Here is a 21,882-nt window from a genome sequence, read left to right on the forward strand (position 1 = left end):
TTTCATACTTCTGATGATCAAAATTCAAAGGTAAATTAGCATTGCTTTAATTTACAAAATTTGCAGTACTTTATTATAAAAGTCATGGAAAACTAATATGTACCCCAGTTTCATTCATGTGTGTGTGTGTAATATAGGAGAAATAAATGACCCTACGTGGCTATATAGTTTTGAAATTTCATGTGCAATAGTACAATGTTAACTGTGACTAGAATGTTTAAGTTGAGAATGTAGTCTCTAGAGCACTCACCTAAAGTAATTCAAGGAAATACACAAAACACAATAAATAACGGTTAATATCAACAAAAGCTTAGAAACACCCACATTCATTTATGTAGAAGACTTTTGGAAAGCACTCTGCTATCTAAATTTTCAAAGTGCAATGAAAATAAGCTATTTATTTATTTTTCCTAAAATTTATGAAATATATGGCATTAAACTTAAGCAAGGAAAATTCAAATCTAATATAATAAAGACTATAAGGCATGTTAAATAGTGCCAGTCTATACAAGGGCAGATTATTATTAGTTTTTATATGGGAATATAGTTCTTCTAAAGCCACAGAATAAATGTGACAATCATTTTGAAAGTTTCTTTTTCTTCATCCTTTCTTGTGGGGCTCCATTTCATAATTTAATTGTTTATGTTTCCCTAAAAATTGATTTTATATTATAATAAAAGAAGAGTGTCTGATTCTTAATAAAACCAGTCAATCCACTATCAATGTTTTTTTGTGTGTGTGAACAAAAGCCAAAATTTCATACTTACTTAGGTACAATGTGTTCTGAATTGATAATAGTATTTGTATGTAAGTCACTTTGGACTTCTGAAGTTATGTATTCACATTCTCACTGAGTCTAATTTTTTCTGAGCACAAAAACTTATAATATTTTAATTATTATGCCATTTTCTTATGCAAGCAAACACTTGTTGATCTGCTATTAGATAAACTCAACATCCTTTCTGATTCTAAGTCTGAACTTTAGTAAAACTGAAAATGTGGTTATCTCCCTCTGTTTATTATATGACTCGTTATGAGAGGGGTAATTTTTAATATAAAATTCAATCTATAGGTTCCCTTTTTTAAAAAAACAACCAAGAACGACTTTAAATCTAGGAAGTAATAACAATCCATGTAGGACAAAAAAAAGAAGGCAAATGTCAAAGAAGGATGCATGTCTAATTATGGTCTGGTGTCAGAGTCCAACAAAGGAAAGACAGGAAAAGAATTCCTAACTCAACATCATGTTTTCCAAAGACTACAATCCAATATAGTTATGTCTCAATTAAATAAAAATAGGAAGGAGTCTGCAGGAAGCAGGTCAAGCAGTTCCTAGCCTGGAGAAGCCACCAGGATTGCCACAAGGCTCAGTAAGTGCTGTTCTGCTCAATCAGCAGGGCCTCCCTGAGCAGCCAGTGCAGCATTGCCTCCTCCAAGACCTTGCTAGTCTTTCTCAACCCTATCTTCTGGGGAAACAGCAGGCATTTTATGCTATGTGGGAGCCTATATCTTCATCACTTATGATGACTATGAACACTTCTTTGAAGATATGTACATTCTCATACCTGCTGTAGTGATCACAGAGGTAGGAGCCCTGGTTTTCATCATTGTGCTAATTGCCTTCTGTGCCACAATCTGGCAAATCTCTGTGGACTTACCACTGTTGTCTCATCCTGCTCTTGGTTTTTGTCATGGAAGTTATTGTAATGGTTTTCAAATACGCTTACAAAGCAGAGGTGGAAAATTAGGTTGATGCAGAAAGTTTATAAGACCTACAATGAAATCAAACCCTGATGCTGCTAGCACGGCTATTGATTATGTACAGAGACAGCTGTGCTATTGTGGAATTCATAACTACTTAGACTGAGAGAATACAGGTTGGTTCAAACAAACCTAAAACTAGACTATCCCTGTTAATTGCTCCAGAGAGTCTGCTATTAGATGTAATGACAGCCTGGCCAATCTCTCTCACCTTTATCCTGAGGGGTGTGAGGCTCTAGTTGTGAAGAAGCTACAAGAAATCCTGATGCATGTTTTCTGGGCAGTGCAGGCCTTTATAGCTGTGCAGATGCTGGGCATGCAGGGTGCATGCATCATGTTGTGAAGAGGGAGTAGAGATCTTGCTTATAAGCTCCTCATCACTGGCAAAACTTATGCATAGTAGATATCTCAAGCATGAGCTTGCTAGTCTTGTTTTGATTTGGAAGGTGAAATGAGCAGGTCTGCTGCAGCTGGCCTCCTGAGTTCATCTAGTTAAAGACACATACACTGGTGCTGGATGGAACAGCTTGGCTTTTCATGTACCTACTCATTTACCTATACACCTATGACTTTATTTCCTTTATTTCAGCTGACTACCTGTGCCCCTTAATGCTTAAGTTCAGTGGTAAATATTTTAATTTCAGAACCACTTGCAAGGTACATAGTGCCATAGAATTAAATGAGGACATATGCTGCTTTTGTTGCCTCCAAATAGTGATGGGACTGATGTCATAGTATCACCAGGTCCTTTCAGTCTTTAATGTGGAGAATTCTTGGCCAAAGGTTTTGGTGGAGAGGAGGAGGAAGCCAGCTGTCTGGTTTAAGCTGACACCAGATGGTGCCCCTCATCAGTGTCCCTTTGAAGACCATACACTGTAGTTTGATAAGACTGCAACTGTAAATAATGGCTAAAATAGATTTTAGAATCATACAGAGTGTATCTTTGTTCATCTTCAAAATCAGAGTCTGATCTCTGAAACTAGTGGTTTGTAATCAAAGCTGGCTTTATAAGAGGAGATTAATGTATTCACTACTGTTTTAAACAATGAGTGTGTTTTTTTTATGATTGAGCCTATTCATCATAAATCTTAAACTCATTAGAGATAATGTACCCACACAGACTAGCAAAATAATATGTAGATGTAATCTCAGTTGTACATAGAAAAATCTAATTCAATAAACTCTGTATGATTCCTAAAACAACAACAACGAAAACTACAACCTGGTACTTTGAGTTGCATTTGGCATACATACATTGATGTAATTTAGAAGAACTTTTGTATGTATCAATTGGTATGGTAAATTAAAAATATGGTTATTGTTTTTTAATCTAGACAAGAGCTTATTTTAAAACTGCCTGAATTCCATTTGAAATTTTCCATTCTCTACTGTAAAGTATGTATGATAAAGTATTATTAATGTAAAATAATAAATTCAAAATAATATGTTACACAGTTCTCAGTAAAGTTCTATGTCTATGTAGGTGCAGTTTGAAAAATTTTAAGTTGTCCTCAATGTGTATATTTTCCCTAAGTGGTTACTTTGGAAAGACTGCTTCCTTAAGAGTCAAACTTTTAGTGAAAATTCAATATTTATATTCTTCTCTTATTTTTTGTTGTTTTCTTTTACTTAGAATCTCTTGACTTTCTAATGAGTTATGAAGATAGGCTAAATCATAAATATTCATGATTTTGGTCTCTGGGTGAAAATACACAAAAAGTACAATTGTTTTTTTTCCTCAGCTTTATCAAGGACCAGACTTCGCATCTGAATGGGGATTGAGTTCATCTAAATCAAAGACCAGTGTTAGTTTGCTTTTATGAAGACATGGACTAGGCCAGATGAATTATGTAAAGCATAGTGGTGTGTGCCTGTGGACATGCAGGAAGAGGCAAGCAGAGCCACAGTGGCAGATAGTAAGCGTGCTCTGCTCAGGAAACCCTGTGCTTTTTGCCACACTGGATGTTGCATCTTCAGCACATTTTTAAAACTCATTGAGCATTGCTGAATCACAAGCAGTATGCCAAGCTGTTCCAAGGACCTAAAGGTGATATAAATTAATTTCCTGAGATGGTTATGATTTTGTTAATATGCTTTAATTCTGTTTGTAAAAAAAATTGATTTGGTAAATATTAATTGCCTTATCAAGGGCAAAACATCTGGATTAATCAAAGATAAAATTATATAAGCCATCCTAAGTAGCTTCTAAACCATGAGATTTGTGCATAGTAGGATTAAGAAATTTGTTACAAGGGAATTTTAAAATCAGGGTGCATTTAAACACATTGTAAGGCAACTATGTCAACTGTATATACTAATTACCTAACTCAGAAATTAGATTCATGTTGTTATCTGTAATATAATCATGATATTGCTTTAGGCAGGAACTTACCCTTGAGGGGTAAATATAAAAGCAGTAGATGATACAGTTCCTTATCTGCAGAATATGAGAAAAAGAATGTTTGCCTCTTTTAATTTGTAGCCCCAGTGATTCCTTAGAATTTTAGCTATAAAATCCAATCAATGTCATATGGCTGTAAGGATGACATTTCTTTATGGTTCTATTAGTACTGCAATCCTGTTGTTGTCTGTGAATAGACACACTGTATACTAAGAAACCACATGGTCTGCTTGGCCTTTCTCCAGAAACCTGAGTCAGGCAAAAGTAGTAAGTATGCAATACTCTTTCAGAATGAATGACTTGAGACTCATATGCCACAGTGATAAGCAGCAATAATACATTCTTGTGCTGAAGTTTTTTAAACTCAATGAAGGCACTGTTGGAGAGGGAAATTTATAATTCATACTGTGTATTATAATCACTTGCCTCAGGTCTGTGATTTTTGTAGCCTAGGTTTGCAAAGGATCTAGAAGCAGTTTAATATTATGCCTAGTTTTAGTAAAAGAAAAGATTAAGGAAAATGTTCCAAAGATATCATTATTAAAAACCACAAAATATCCAAATTTCTCAGATAAAAATTAGTCTTAAAAATAAGTGCAGGTGCTTGCAAGAACTAAACTATATTAACAAATGTTTCATTATATTTTTTGTTCCAAAATATAGGTATTGATATTTAAGAAAGTTGCTAAGGCTGGCCTTGAACTTTCAATCATCTTGTCTTAAGATCCTGACTCACTGGAATTACAGGTGTGTGCCACTGGGTCTGAAATCCAATTTTCTTTCTTTGCTATTATTAATTTTTTACTGTAAAAAATTAGAATATTGAAGAAATTTAGTTGGCTAATAATAATAATTTTGATATTATTTTTATTTATTTAGGAGATTATTACTTACACTTAAAAATGCCCAGATCCTAATTTATTATTATAAATATATCCTAATATATTAGTGTAAATATATTACTGGCAAAAGGGAATTTGGAGAAGTGATTAAGCCTTTGAAATGGGAAGATTATCTTAATAGGCCTAATCTAATAAAATGAGTCCTTAAAAGTGGGGAACTTTCCTGTCTGGGTAAGAATGATGAGATAAAAATAAGAGTAAAAGTGTGAGAAGGAGTCAGTCTGCTGTTTGAAAGTGAAGGAAGAAGTACATAAACCAGGGAACGGGGTTGGCCTTTGGATGTTGGAAAAGGTAAGGGAATACAGCAGGCCCTGGAGACTTCCTGTGGAAAACAGCCCTGCCAACACCTATGTCTCAGCTTAATGACACCTGTATTGAAATTCCACAGAACTGTAAAATAATAACTTTGGAAGCTTAGGCTACGTTTGTAGTAACTAAAATCCTCAAACTTTCTTCTTCCCATATACAAAGTCTGGGAAGAAAATAAACTGATATCATTTACAAAACTGTATTACCTCAACCCTACACTTTACACTGATATTTTATAATGACCTATGAGATATGGATTTATATCCCCAATTTAAAGATGAAAAGACACATGTTAATAATTTGTCTGACTTTCATCACTTCTTCATTCTCTCTATAAAATATAAATGTGTCATAAGCTTATAGAACAGAGTATCATTTATGACACTGAAGTATGAGGTTGACCTCAGCACAGCAATCCTGTCTTCCTAGGGCAACTTCCACTGCCTTTCCTATCTGTCTGTGTCTCTGGGAGTGCTGGTGCAAGTCTCCATGATGCATTCTCACAGAAGGGACCTATTCCTATGATGCTCTGACTCACAGTTCAGAACTCTGACCTGGATGTATGGGATGGCCATCTTCAATAAAGAAAGCCTGTCAAAGTCATGATGTGTGGAATTTATAGGGGCATGGGAATCTGGCTGACTTCTTTCCATCCTTTGTGAGAGTCACTCTACATGACCATCTGCAGAAACTCATGAGGACAATATACACATGTATCTTCTCTCTGTTGGCCTGTCCTGTATTCCACTAAAGTTTCAAATCCTTGGAGCCAAATGTGAATACAAATAATTGTTTTCTAGTTTAGAATGTTAATTGGTTCTTAGATCCCAGAACCCAGAATTCAGGATGACATCAGGCACATGGGAATGAGCTGTGACTTAGGTCTCCCCTCCCTGCCTCCACGGAGGCCAGGGCACCTCATGAGGCCAACATCTTAGGTACACAGCTTGGTAACAGTAGAGATCAAAGATGATTGACATGACAGACTAAGAACATATAATTGGGGACATGAAATAGGCCTGGTTTGAGGCCAGTATTGTGTTTATAGCAGTGAGCAGTGTCAGAATACATGGAAATTGATACATGGCCCTCTTTCTCCAGGCCATTTGTCATGTGAACAGCTGACAGCCACTTCCACAATGTTTCAGTTACAGGTGTCCCCTCCAATAATTGGGAGTAAAAATGACACTCATCAGGTAATCTGCAGGAGGGAGCCTGGTTTCTTATCATGGAATAAATCAACATTTAAAAATATTTTAAGAATATTATTAATATATAATATGTGAGATTTTGTATTGTTACCTAGTGACAAAAAGAATAAAACTGACCTAATTCCTTCAGTCATTGCCACTATATTTTGCTGGAAAAGAAAGTCATTGAACACATAATGAAAAGACAAGAAAAGGAAATAAAAGTATATATATTCTGAAGGAAGAAATAAAACTCTTTGTTTATAAATGACATTTGTGATTGTGTAGAAAATATGAAAGAATGAACAGAAAAACATCTAAAAGACTACAGAAACTAATAAGCAATTATAACAAAATTGTAGGAAACAATATTAACATACAAAAATGAATTACTTTCCTATATACCAGCAATGAACAAATTACATTTGAAATTTAAAATACAATGTCATTTACATTAGCACTCAGAAATTAAATATTTTGGTACAAATCTAAATAATATGGATGAGATGTAGATAAAGTAAAATATAAAACTCTGATCAAGAAAATTAAATGAGGGAGAGATACACTGTGTTTGTGGGTAGGAAGATTCTCTATTTTAATATGTGAGTGCATCCCAAGGTGATCTAAAAATGCAGCCCAATTCTAATCAAAATCCCATAAATTTATTCTATGGATATTCACAAACTGACTCTAAAGATTATGTGGAAAGACAACAGAATTTTGAAGGGGAAGAGCAAAGTTGAAGGACTGATACTACCTGAATTCAAGACATACTGTAAAATTACAGCAATAAAGATAGTGTGGTGAAGAACAGACAAGTAGATTAATGGAACAAAATAAGAAAACAAAACAAAACAAAACAAAACATGGAGCTAGTTAGTCTTCTGATCACTGATAAAGGAGCAAAGGAAATACAATTGTGCAAATACGGTCTTCAACAAATGGTGCTGATAAATCTGCATGTTAAAAAAATCAATCCACATATCAACCTTATACATACACTTCACAAAATTAAACTCAAAACAGACAACATAATTATACTTAAAATTCAGAACTATAAAATTTATATACAATAATGTGGGAGAAAACCTTCATTATTTGGAATATGGCAAATGTCTATTTTTAGATACAACACTAAGATCATTGTCCATGAAAGAAAGGATTGATAAGCTGGATGGACTTCATTAAAATCAAAGTCTTCTGCTACACAAATGACAGTGTAAAGAGTATGAGACTGGGAAAAAATATTTGTGAAGACACAACTGAAGAAGACAGAAAATAGTTAAAATTTTGCTATGAAAAATGAGAACATGATATCCATTGTGCAGTGCAATATTCCAAGAGATGCTCATTTCAGAAGAAAGGTTTTGAGTTCTATGGGACACGTTGGATTTGAGATTTCTTTGAGACAAGCAACCATGGACCCTGAGTTGCCATTTACTCTTGTGGATCTGGAACTCCAGAGACAGGCCTGGGTTTAAGAAACATATTTGGGAATCACTGGCAAATAAAGAAGAGTACTCTGGGGAGAAAGAAAGGTGCCCGTGCTAGAACCTTGAGGAACCATTCCTACAATAACTAGCTGGGGGATGAGGAGCTAACCAAGGTTCAGAGCTACTGAGAGTCAAAGTTCATAACAAAGTATGTATTACTCTGAAATCCAAAATTCAAGATGTCTATTAAAGCACACTTTTGGAAGATTTTAAAAAATTCTGTGTTCTGAGTCTAATGGAAACAATGGACATTTAAAAGATATAAAGTACCTTTTTAAAAACTAATTATTTTTAATTTTTTTATTTTGGATCTGTTTATTAAGGAAAAATATCTCTAAGCACATTCTATCTTTTGGAAGGTATTTGGCATGTATCATAAATCTGTTTGAATGGCTTTAGATAGGGACATTAATTCTAAAAACATATTACATATTTGTTATTCATCTGATTCATCCTAGTCAGCATTTAGAACACAAATTATCCTGATTCAGTAATCTGTATTCACTATTCACAATAATGAGACAATTTTGTCTAGACGTTTCTTTCTTTATTGGAAAACATTTTAAGTTGGTACATCATATATATATTTGTCAAATTATATTTCTGAAAATCCAGAGATAATTTTCTTCTCCTTTTCTCTAATCTGCCCAATGTTCATTGTGTTCTTCAAGAAACAATAGAGTATATGATGAATAAGTTTCTTGGTTTCAAAAAATACTCCTAGGTAGAGCAACGTCACAAAGACATAAAATGCAAATGAGCATGGAGAAATAAAGGAGTAACTAAGGCTTTTCTTCCACTAGAGTACTGCCAGAATCAGCAAACCATAGACAAATAATTTTTTACTAATAATACCTGAGGTCTGTGTTCTGAGGGCTTCATAGAGTAAAAACTTAACATGGGGTCATACAGATTGAATATAAATTTTATAAAAGCAGTTTTTGTGCCTTTTTCCCATTCTTTTTTATTTTTAAAATTTATTTTTTTTTTTAATTTATAAATTCTTAGAAGTATAGTCTCAGGCTGCACTATTTTGTTCTATATTATGTTTGTATGAACGAACACATTTGCCTAGGCACATATTTAAGAGAAAACTGTCTAGTTGCATACTATAACTTTAAAAAAAATTATATTTTTAGTTTAATAATTATGTGTTAGCAATTGATTTGAGGTTTATCTTTTTCAGTAATGTTGGAAGAAATTCTTTGCAGAAAGCAGTTTTGTGTATGCCACCAAGAACAGGTATAGATGTCAAATCTATGTATGCAAGTCAATTAAATACAGGTAGTCCTTTGGACAGTTTACACTTTTGAATCATGTTTAAATATGCTTACTTATTCATTAATAATTTTAAATGATAGAATTTATTCTTTTAGAGAGGCTGAGGATTTTTAGCAAAATTGAGCATAAGGTATAGAAATTCCCTCCGTTCTTTCTCCCATACATATTACAATGTTATTTTATTCCACATAATAGAATGAATGAATAAAAAAGATTCTAGAAATTTAGCAGCCTAATATACCCTAATTTTCTTCTAGACTAAATATAAAAATAAATTAATTATCTTTTGTGAGTGTGTCATTTCAACTGGATGGAAGATTTAGAGAAAAATTCACTGGAGGGATTGTACTCTACTTTTTGGAGAAAGGGTCCAGGTGAATATCTGAAAAAAAATTACAAAGTAGTTCTAGGAAGGGCTAGGTCCTGGAATTACTGATCCTGTAACATCAGGAAAAGGAGAGAATTGGTATTTATAGTAAGAATTCATTAGATCTCCATTTTTTTTTCCAAAGGGACGAGAAGTAACTAAATACCTGAGCTAAATTCTTTTGTCCCTAAGGTTTGAAGAGCACAAGTGAACAGGGGATCAGAGTACTATTGCCCACAAGGGAGACAACAAAGCATCATCCATCATTGATTATCTGAGATTCCATATTGAAGGAATTCCAGCAGATGAAGTGGAAGCCCACAGAATACATAAAGAAAAAGTAGCAACATGTCTAAGGAGGGGAACAGCAAAAATGACAAAGAGAGGGAGAGAAAGAGAACAGATGTCCTAATGAAATAGGGCTGTTTAAGGAGACATAGAACACCTCAGTACATATGCAGGATCTTCCATAATAAAAAGCACAAACACCCTTTCAGAAGAAAAGGATCTGCTGTTAATCAACAATCCTACTCTCTCAATAGAGTATAATCTATCAACAGCTCATCCTTGTACCACCAGGAGGGTAAGCAAGGAATAACATCAAGACATTTACTTTAAGTGAAATATATATAGTGTAAACATGTTCCTACAAGTCATCCGTTTTGATAATTAAAGGGGAAAAAGTGTACATTTTTGGTAAATAAACCAGATGGAGAATTTAAGTTCATTTTCCTGTTACTTAGATATTTTATTTGTTCACAGAGTCGTGAAAAGTAGGGGGAAGCTATCTTATTTTGGTATGTTCACACATGCTTATTTCTGAGAAAAAAAAAAAAAGTCTCGGCAGAATCAGGACTCAAATCATAATTGCCCAACAAATTTGTATTAAAAAAGCAAGAACTATTTGATTCTAAATATCATATATTAGGAATGAGGGTATGCAACAAGGAAGAGAGAACCACCCAAAGTAATTAAAGCTTCAAATAAAAATCCATTCTGGCCTAAGATGCTTACCTGCAGTCTTAACAAACCATAGCTTCTCTCTTAAAAATGTCATTTTGGGTCCTTCATGATCCAGTCTTTTGAATTCCATACAATCTTCTTCCTACTTTATACCACTAAGTTAAAAAATAATGTGAAATGCACCCCAAAGAAAGAATCTACAATGTTAACTTTACTTTCTTTAAAACCATTGTTAACATGTTTACTATAAAATTCTAGTTGCAAAGTACTTTTAAAAATAGTTTTTATCAGGATAAAAATTACCTCATAAGAATCAATCTCCCTGACTCCTACCTCTAAATTCTCCATTCTAATTTACTTTTTTTAACCTTGAAACTCCTAAAACAAACAATTGTTTAAGAACAGCCTCATTAAAATGAAAATTATTAAGAGAGGATTTGCCTTAGCAAACAGGCTATATGAAAAACAGATCATATTATAGTGGTATTAGAGGGAGAAAAGAGAGCAATAAAATAGAATAAAAATTTACAAATTATTTGCAGAATTATGCACACAGTATCAATTTGGTGAAGAAAATGTGGTTTAATTAATAAATATATGGGTATTAGGATGAAACTACAGTGAATCTCTACTTCACATAATATGCAAAATAAATTCCAGATGTTTTAAGTAATAATGCTTTTAGAAGTAAACCTTGGAGGCTACAGATAAAAGCCTTAAGGCAGAGAAATCTTTTTAAACAAGCAGAAATGCACAAATTAGGGGAACTCAGTATAAAATTTGCAATGAGGATGGTAGATTAAAGACTAAAATCTCATAAAAATGATTAGCAAATTGACAAGATAAAGACAAAAGACAACAGAAAGCTACACTGGAAAAAATTATGGATAATAACTTCACGCTGGAATAAATTCAAAGGTGATTAATCATAAAATATGATAAAACTCATTCATCAGGGGAATACACATGAAAGTAATAATAAAATACCATTTCATATATATCACACTGGCAGTAATCCTTATTTACTGAAGGACTGTTAGGAAAATATATTCTGATTATTGATCATAAAACTGTACATGCTTATAGCTTTTGTTAAAGGAAGAATAATCTGTTACTATTTTAACATATATTCTTAGATTTGCTAATGTCATGTTTGTAAATATATCCCATCACAAATCAGGAATCAATTCACTGGGATAAATACTAAGGGATGTTGACTACATAAACATAAAAAGAATGTTACAGAGAAATGGTTAGAATACTTTTGGTCTATCAACAACTTTGAATATCAGGTTCTCATTAAAAAGGCTGAATTAGCATAGCTGACTTTAAGTGTACCAGAAAGTTGTATTAAGCAATAAAAATAACATATAAATCAGGGCACAAAAGTATTACATTTTCAAAAAGCTAATAAACCCCTTCACATCTGTGGATAATTATATCAGCAAATTTTAGTTGATCCTTCTCTGAGCTTGGGAGTGAAGTGAATGGCAAGTTATGGGACTAAATTAGAAGAAGTTTAAAAATGACAACAATGAAACAAAACCTACACAACTAGCTTCCATTTCAGTAAAATTATATGTGTGTAAATGATGCATGCATAAACATCTTGAATAATAATTATTAGATCATTTTGCCTGTCAGAGATCATCATATACTGTTAAACGATGAAAGATAATTGCAGAGAAATGATCATAATAGAATTTGTTTTGGTTAAAAAAGAAACTAGAAATATTTAGATGTGTATAGTCTTGTATCAACTATAAGAAAAAATCAGAAAGATTCACCCAGAATTTTTTTTGTTTTACTTAAGTGGGATGAGAGCAAAGATGGGATGTTGGAAGGAAGATTGAAAGGGTTGATTTTACCTCTGAACATACCATTTTGTTAAGCAATTATGAAGCAATCAAATAAAAACAAATTTTAGAAAGAGGTTTTTGGATTTGTGTCTATGTATGTATACGTTTGTGTATACATATGTGTATGCATATGGATTCATATAACTTACCAAAATTAAACCATGAAAAAAAAAAGAAAAACTAAACATTTCAAAAACAAGTAATGTGATTGAAATAGTGAAAGGTTTCCAAGAAAGCCCAGGACCAGATGACTTCACTGCTAACTTTTTTATTAAACTGTTAGAGAGGATACATTGCCAATTCTTCTAAAACTACCCTAGGATATTAAAAGGTAGAAAATGCTGACAAAATCATTTTATGTGGCCAGTGTTACCATGATACCCCAAACAGGAAAGTACACAACAAAAAGTGAAAACCATAGACCAATATACCTGATGAACAGAGATGCAAAAAAAAAAATTAACAGAATGTAAGCAAATTAAATTCAACAGTACATAAAATAGATTATACATCATTATTAAGTGGGATTTATCTCAGGGATGCAAGAATAGTTCAATATAAACCAATTGAAAAATATAGTGTATCACACCAATAGAATGATCACCTCAGTACATACAGGGAAAAAAAGCATTTGATAAAAGTCCCACATCCTTGCATGAATAAAAATCTCTAAAAATTAAGTATAGAAGGAATGTAGCACAACACAATAAGGGCTATATGTGACAAACCCACAACATAACATCATACAGAAGGAAGACAACCTGAAATTGCTTTCTTTAAGGAACAAGACAATTATGCTCACTTTCATCACTTTTATTCCATAGAGGATTGGAAGTCTTAGCTAGAGTTTAAGACAAAAGAAAAAAAAAAGAAAAGAAGAAAGAAAGGTCATCCAAACAAATTTTCTTTGCATATGACATGGTTTTCTATATAGAAAAGCCTAGACTTCAAAAACAAACAAAAACTGTTGGCAATGATAAATTCAGTAAAGTTGCCTCCAAAGTTACAGATTCAAAGCAGCTCCTTAAAAATACTACTGAAAACCCACTACAATAAATAGAAAAAGTACTCCTAAAATTTCTGTGGCACTATGAAAGAATCACAAACAGCCAAAGCAATCTTAAACTTTTAAATGATTAAACCTGAAAAAAAAAGGATGAAACCTGGAGTCTTTATAATAGTTGACTTCAAAACACACAACAAATCAATAGTAACTGGCATAAAAGCAGACATGTATACTTCAGAATGAAGATTATGGAAAAAATCCATGTTTTATAGCCAACTGATTTTTGACAAAGGCAATAAGAACCTACATTGGAGAAAGGAAAGTCATGAGTGGTGCTGGGAAAGCTGGATGTCTATATGCAGGATAAAGAAACTTTTGATTCCTCTCTCTCGCCATATTCAAAGATCAATTCAACACAGATGAAAAACTTAAACATGGGGAGATCTGAAACTATGCAAGTACAAAAATAAAACAGAGAGACTATTTCAAGACATAGATCTGGGCAAAGATTTTTTGGCTATGTCCCCAGTTTACAGGCAAGGAGGCAAAAATTGTCAAAGGAATACAACAAAACTAAAAACCTTCTTTGTATCAAAAGAAACAATCAACAGAATAAAAAGACAACTTTCAGGATAAGAGAAAATATTTGCAAACTATTCACTCATCGTGAGATTAATACCTAAAATATATAAGGAATTGTAACAACTCAACAACAGAATAATAACAACACAAATAAGCAAATTAAAATGGATGCATGAGCTGACTAGATATTTTTCAAAAGAGCATATATTCAACATCACAAATCACCAGGAAAATGCAAATCAAAACTATGATGAAATATCTCATTCTAGGTAGAATAGCTATTATCAAAAAGACAAAAATATAACAAGCACTGGAGAGGATATGGAGAAAAGAGAACTCTCATGTACTGTTGATGGGAACATAAATTAGTAGAGTTATTACAGAAACAGTATGGAGTTTCCTCAAAAACAAGAACTGGAACTATTATATGGTTTAGCAATCTTACTACCAGGTATCTATCCAGAGGAATAGCAATCATTATTTTAAAGAGACACCTGCATTCCCATGTTTACTGTAGCACTATTCAGAACAGCCAATGTATGAAATCAAACTAGGTAACTATTTATTGATGGATGAGTGAATAAGGAAAATTGGGTGCATAAACACAAGAGATATTATTCAACTCTTAAAAAACAATAAATTTTATCATTTGCAGTAATACAGATGAAACTGGAGGACATAATGTTAAGAAAAATAAGATAGGCACAGAGAGATAAATACTGTATGTTCTTATCTGTACATGTAAGCTAAAAAGTTGAACTGAAAGAACAATAGAATAATGGTTAGGTGGGCCTGGGAAGATGTGGGGTTTGGGGTAGAGAGAGTATGGGCAAAGGGCACAAGGGTGCAGTGAAATAAGAGAAATTACTTCTAATGTATTATAGCAACTAGTATGACTAGGATTGAAAATAATTAATTGAATATTTCAAAATAGGTAGTAGAGAGGATTTTGAATGTTCCCAACACAAAGAAATCTATTTCTGAGGTGATAGATATGCTGATTTCTCTGATATGATTATTACATATTGCAAATATGGATTGAAATGTCACACTGTGCCCTATAAATATATATATAATTTTTATGTCAGTTAAAATTAAAAATATACTTACAAAAAGAAAAAATGTATACATGCCATTTTGTATTCTTAGAGTTCATATATTTTTCTTTATGATTTGTGCTTAATAAAACATTGTAAGATTTTCTGTATCATTAAGTATCTTTCAAAATATTTTGTATATGGGCACGTGTAATTTTATGGATATATCACAATTTTTGATTTATTAAATCATCCTTAGTTTTAAACATTTAATATTTCTTTGCATTTACAATTCTAAACATCTCCTTTTATATAGCATCTGCATAAAGAAAATGCATTCTTTTTATCTTATTAGAAATTTTAGATGAATTTGAAGCTTCATAACTTAAAAATGATCTAAGAATCCCCAAGAACTCTTGCTCTTGCCTCTCTCCTGGTCACTTTATTCTTCTAAAACTAGCAATTGATAAGACTGAAAAAGAATTTTTCTATTCCTATTCAAGTTACATTATTTATTCTCTTTTTTTGGAAAATGAGGATTCTTGAAATATTCAATATCCAAGAACAAAAAATAAAAACCCAACACTTTTTAAATGAATTATAAAACATCTATGATTTCACAAGATATTTTCCTCTAAAAATAAATTTCTGTATGCAGAATTCTCCAGTTTAAGCTGGAGAACTTTTCAAAGTACTTAATACGTATTATCAAATAGAACTCTGGTAAATTTGTGCCAATTAATTTGCTTGCCAGAAATGTAAAGTGAAAATACCTCTCTCAAATATTCATTTCGATTCTCTACAGTTCTTTGTTAATTTGAAAGTTTTAAAAAACAAACAAAAAAGTAGTTAATTTTCATTTTGATTGACTTTGTACAATTCTCATTTGTTAAATGCTCCTTTGTTTTCTCCCACTTTTGTATTTGGATATTTGTGTTATCTTTATCTTTACTCTTTTCCTTATATGCGTTAAAAACAGAATAATATCATTTATCTGGAAAACTGATGTTTTTTAACATACAAAGATCATTTTTAGTTAATAAAGTAAATTAGCAGAACAATTGACCATAGAATGACATTTCACTATCTGCTAGAAAATTCTTGTAAAACTACTTTAAAATTCAACTCCAGCAAGAAAAAAAAAAAGCAATAGATTTCCCCTTCCGTCCCTTCCCCTTTGCCCAAAATTCCTCCATTCTCCCCCAACCCCCTGCATTATGGAGCAGCATTCACTTATCATGTATAACTAATCATAACAAATTTAAAAAAGCAATAAATCTTCTTATATATCTAAGACAATTACTCTCTTAAAGAAGATGTTCATTCAAACTTTTTGCTCAAGGGGAGGAGCTTGTAATATTGTTAGATACTGTCTTCCTTCCATTTAAAAAAACAGCACTTACTCACTCAACTGGGAAAGCAACATTGGATTTATAGTTAAAAAAAAAGACAACAAACAAATTGAAATGCTGACTACATGGTTATTGAGTTAAGTGATTTGGAAAAGTTGTTTGCCTTTTTATGAGCCGTATTTGTCTATTTGTTAAAAAAAACATGCATACAGGTGTATAAAGTTGGTATACTCTCATTTATTCTGCTTTATCTTCATGTCATGTTTATATGACATGCTATACGTATAATTATCTATTTACTTTCTATACTTCCTCCAGGAGGAGGCAGTTTTATAAGAGCAGGGACATTGGGTAGCTGCTTATCTCTATTCCTGGCACAGTGCTAGCATGTACTGAGTGTTCCATTAAAACATCTCTAAAGAATTGGATGACTGCTATATGTTAGGCACTGGAAATCTGATGAATAAAACCCTTCAGGAGAATGTATGACTTAGGAGATCAATTTCTGGGTGAAAACACCAATATAATAATTTCAGAAGAGAATATGTATTCCATCTTTAAATAATAAATTAGGATCTAAAGAAAACTCTGAAGAAAAAACATATTAAATGAAATAATGAGAATTTGAGCAAAGCATGGCAATCCCCAAAGAAAGGATATTGAAGGATCAGTGATATGCTTATATAATGCAAGAAATTTATTATATTTGGTCATATGTGCTTCAAAACAACACTTAGGATACAAACACCAGAAATACTATAAGATGTATTCAGGAAGAATACATCTTACATTTAACATATTAGAATCCAAACCATAAAATGTTAAATAAGTAACATTTTCAACAGAATCCAGCTAAACATATCAGCACTACATTAAGAAGCCAAAATAGTTCCAGCTTATATTATTGAGATCACTAACACAAACCAAAAGATTTTACAAATTACTTGTACTTTTAATTTTACTCATATTTTCATTTCTGAGGTTGTTCTTGATTGAAGATAAATTATAATTTCTTGTAAGAGAGATCTAGAATCCTTCCTACTACACAGGTAGAGATATATAATTTCCTAAGTTTTGATGATAAAGATGAACAGGGAGTCTGCCAGCCATGGCCACAAAAGCTTGTCTGAGTTTGGAACCCTGATCAACACTTTTGTTTTATTAAGATCAAACCAGAGCTGGAAGCATGTCTCTTCCATCTGTGCCCATTGTTTTGTGGTTCTTTTTTAAAAATATTTTTTAGTTGTTGATGGACCTTTATTTTATTTATTTATATGTGGTTCTGAGAATCGAATCCAGTGCCTCACACATGTTAGGCAAGTGCACTACCACTGAGTCACAACCCCAGCCCCTGTTTTGTGGCTCTTAAAAGGAATTTTGCAGCTTTGACTCTTGTCTCTGATAGAGAAAAATCTATCCTAATACACTATAGACAAAGTGTCAAAAGGTTGTTTTGTAAAGGTTAAGTCTTGAAACATTTCCCAGTTTGTAATCTGTAGAGATTTCTAGTCTCTTGTTTTTTTTTTCCTGCAGAAAAAGTTTGGGTACTGTTTTGAAATAGAAATTTTAAAGTCATCACATAAGTGGTATTATTTCATTATAATTTTTCTGACTTTAATAACTTAGTAGCTGCCATTATTTTATTGTCCTCCAAAATTATTTTATTAAAACAAAATCCCAGATAATTGAAATTCTATTATAGCACATGTAATGTTTTATAACTCATTTCAATGTGTTGAGCCTTTTTATTAAAAAAAAACTATTGTCTTGAACTATTGAGTTGCTAATATTTAAAGATTCTTCATTTTCCAGAAGAATGAGTGTATAATATAACCTTAGTGGGAATGGAGAGATGTTTTCCAAAGCTAATCAAATTCTAATTTTAGGGAAAGAAGAAAAGAAACATGACTGAGAATAAGGTTTGAGCAGTTCTTGGAGAACTTCAAAAGATACAATTTATTTTATTTTATTTTTAAGCTTATTGAACTTCATAGAAATCTGGAATAATATATGAAGAATTAATTTCTTTTAACCTTGTCACTCCATTGACCAGAGTGAACTCCTCTTATGTCTCCATATATTTGTTAAAATAATTAATTGCAAAATAGATTAATATTTTAGTTCCTCTTTTGTTCAAATATATAATGCAATTGAAAGTAAAGAAGAATTTTCATTGCCAGATTTGATTAAGAGAATTAAAGAATTAAGGAAAACCTAGACAAGTATTTTCTTAGGAAGGAAGATGTTAGACCCACTCAGATGATAGCATGGAGGAAGCCACCACTCTGCTCAGGCATTAAGTAGGTTTTCCTTCTCGACTTTGCCATCAAAGAGATAACCAGATTGAAAGACAGTGGAGATATTCCAATCTGTTTCCTTCCATATGAACTGCATATGTACAGTTCAATTGGTTTTCATTTCAGTCAATTATTGAGCAATATCATAAAAGTTTTAACATAAAAGTCTTCAATGCAAAGCCACAAAAGTCCATTACAACAATAAAAAGGTATAATCTATTTGAAATATACAATATCTTAGATGGATTTCAAGGGCATTGTGTAAGTGTAAAAAGCTCATCTTAAAATTTAACATACTGCATTGTTCCAACTATAGGACCTTCTCAAAATGACAGAATTATAGAAATGAAAATCAGAGTAGTAGCAGTCAAGGGACAGGGACTATGGGAGAAAGTGAAGGTGCACCTATGAGAAGGTATCAGGAGAGAGACCTTGGAGGTGACAGAATTGCTCTGGATCTCATTTACGGTGGTTACATGAATCTACACATCTAATATAATGGCCGAAATATGCAGGCATATTTTCCCAAAGGGAATTTTCTGGTTGTGATATTGTGTTATATTTACATAAAAGTGTTAGGTTTTTTGAATGGGGTCAAATGTACAAGTTACCTCTTTGTATTATTTGGCAACTTCTTGTGAATCTATTTAAAAATTTTAAAAGACCACTATTATTAGCAAATAATCAAAGTATTTTGATCACTTGAAACTATTGTTAGTGAATTTCAATTTTAAGATAGGTTTTTACGTATTATGTTGGAAATAACAAATAAACCGAAATTTGAAGTCTTATAGTTTGCCTTTGTGAAATAAAAAATAAGTCTTTTGTATTCAGTCACCTCCTCTGCATAGTATATTTTAGTAACAAATTAAAAATTTTGAAATACAAAGGCAAGAATCAAAATTAAGTATACTTATTTTAATAAATGTACCAGCCAAAATGATGTCGGAAGTGTCAGAATAAGGGGAAAGAAAAGGACTATAGTAGTTTCATGGATTTTTACTGGGTTTTTCTGTTTAGACATAAAAATTCCTTTTATGTTAGGATTCTAGCAATAAATCTTCTGTTTTAAAGTCCCTAGAAGAACTAAGGATTTCCACACAACCTGCGTGGGACTCAGCCTCACAGTACCCAGGTCCATCCCCTCCACTGGTAGGGCATACACCCCCTGGAGCCCAACCTTAGCACAAAACTGCCTTTTCTGACTGGAGACTCTGGTAGGAGACCAGGCCCAGCCCAGATTCTCCCACACCAGCCTGCAAGGGACCCAGGCACACAACTACCCTGGGAGCCCAGGCCGAGGCCACATCTGCCCACAATGACCTGCGCAGAACCCAGGTTCAGAGTAGGTCTGAGTTCACTTCCCCCTCACCTGGCAGCATAAGCCTAATTCACTTTCATCTTGGGACACTGCAGTCATCGCCATAGCCTTCCCCACACAGTAGCCCCTAACTTTTTGATAACAGACAGGACCTAGAAGCAGCTGCATCTCAGAGCAGGCATTCCAAAAAGTGTATGAGGCCCACCCTTTCAGCCCTATCTCTATAAGACATTGCATCTATCTTGGGGAACCACCATTTGACCCAGCTATCCCTCTCCTTGATCTATACCCGAAGGACTTAAAAACAGCATACTACAGGGACACAGCCACATCAATGTTTATAGCAGCACAATTCACAATAGCTAACTGTGGAACCAACCTAGATGCCTTTTAATAGATGAATGGAAAACAAATGTGGCATATATACACAATGGAATATTACTCAGCAATAAAAGAGAATAAAATCATGGTATTTGCAGGTAAATGGATGGAGTTAGAGAAGATAATGCTAAGTGAAGTCAGCCAATCCCCCAAAACCAGATGCTGAATATTTTTTTCTGATATAAAGAGGCTGATTCATAGTGGGGTAGGGAGGGGGAGCATGAAAGGAATAGATGAACTCTAGGTAGGGCAAAGGGGTGGAAGGGTATGGGAGGGGGCATGGGTTTAGAAATGATGGTGGAATGTGATGAACATATTATCCATAGTACATGTATGAAGACATGAATTGGTGTGAATATACTTTGTGTACAACCAGATATATGAAAAATTCTGCTTTATATGTGTTATAAGAATTGTAATGCGTTCTGCTGTCATATATAAATAAAAATTTCTTTATAAAAAGCAGTCTAAAAATGCATTGTCATACATTTCTGCTACAGATGCAAAACCATAACCATATGGCTACTTTTGTAAGGCTATTTTGCCCTTGTTAATTATTTCTCCCTAATAATGGGTTGCCAAAAGACATTTTTAAAAATTTATATAATTTGCTTATGGACAAAAATAAAAGGTCTAAAATTTAAAAAAAAAGAACTGAGGATTTAAAATAATCAATGTGATAATTGTTTACCTGTAGGATAATATAATAGAACCCATAATCAGTCTTGGGTAGAAGGACTGTGTTCAAATTCTGTGTGATTTATTAGCTCTCTGACTCTATCAGTTGTAGTAATATAACCCATACGAGGTAAAAACCACTCTGGAGTGATCAGGTTGAGGGTTATTCAGAGACAGGGAAATGGAGTCAGAGAGATAGTTAAAACCTTATTTATGGAAATCAAAAATAAAAAGAATTAAAAAAATACATGACTGTTCAGTCTAAAGAGCTGAGGGGTTCAAATAATATGTGGATCCACAGCATCTTCCAGAATTAGCAAATGTGTGATCACTGTAATTTTGATAAAAGTGATTTTGAAATTAGTGAGGAATAATGTTAAGGAATAAATGAAAGAAAAAAGGTGAAAAATATCAAATGAAGGCATTTTTAGGATTAAAGATGCCAAGGAAGGTAGACAGAGGGACAATAGTCAGAAGATTTTTTAATCTATTTTTTCTCATCTATTATTTCCACAATTCATATGTACAATTCAATTGGTTTTTATTTTAGTCCATTACTTAATGATACTGCAATAATTTAAATGTAAGATTTTTCAACTACAAAGCAATAGAAGTGCCTTGTAACAATAAAAAGGAGCATACTGTTGGCATGTAGAATAACTTGGAGGTTCACAAGGGCACAACTACAAAGCAACAAAAGG

The 21,882-nt window shown here is 32.8% G+C and overlaps 1 protein-coding gene and 1 pseudogene across 2 annotated transcripts in view; one reads left to right on the top strand and one right to left on the bottom strand.

Moving 5' to 3' along the window:
• LOC101973847 (tetraspanin-3 pseudogene) overlaps window positions 1-2,162 on the top strand; it is a 57,312-nt pseudogene extending 55,150 nt beyond the window's left edge.
• Window positions 1-21,882, bottom strand: part of Htr1f (5-hydroxytryptamine receptor 1F) — a 170,592-nt gene that overhangs the window by 114,440 nt on the left and 34,270 nt on the right. The window lies entirely within an intron of this gene.

Source organism: Ictidomys tridecemlineatus, chromosome 3 (genome assembly GCF_052094955.1).
Source record: "Ictidomys tridecemlineatus isolate mIctTri1 chromosome 3, mIctTri1.hap1, whole genome shotgun sequence".
Classification (NCBI taxonomy): domain Eukaryota; kingdom Metazoa; phylum Chordata; class Mammalia; order Rodentia; family Sciuridae; genus Ictidomys; species Ictidomys tridecemlineatus.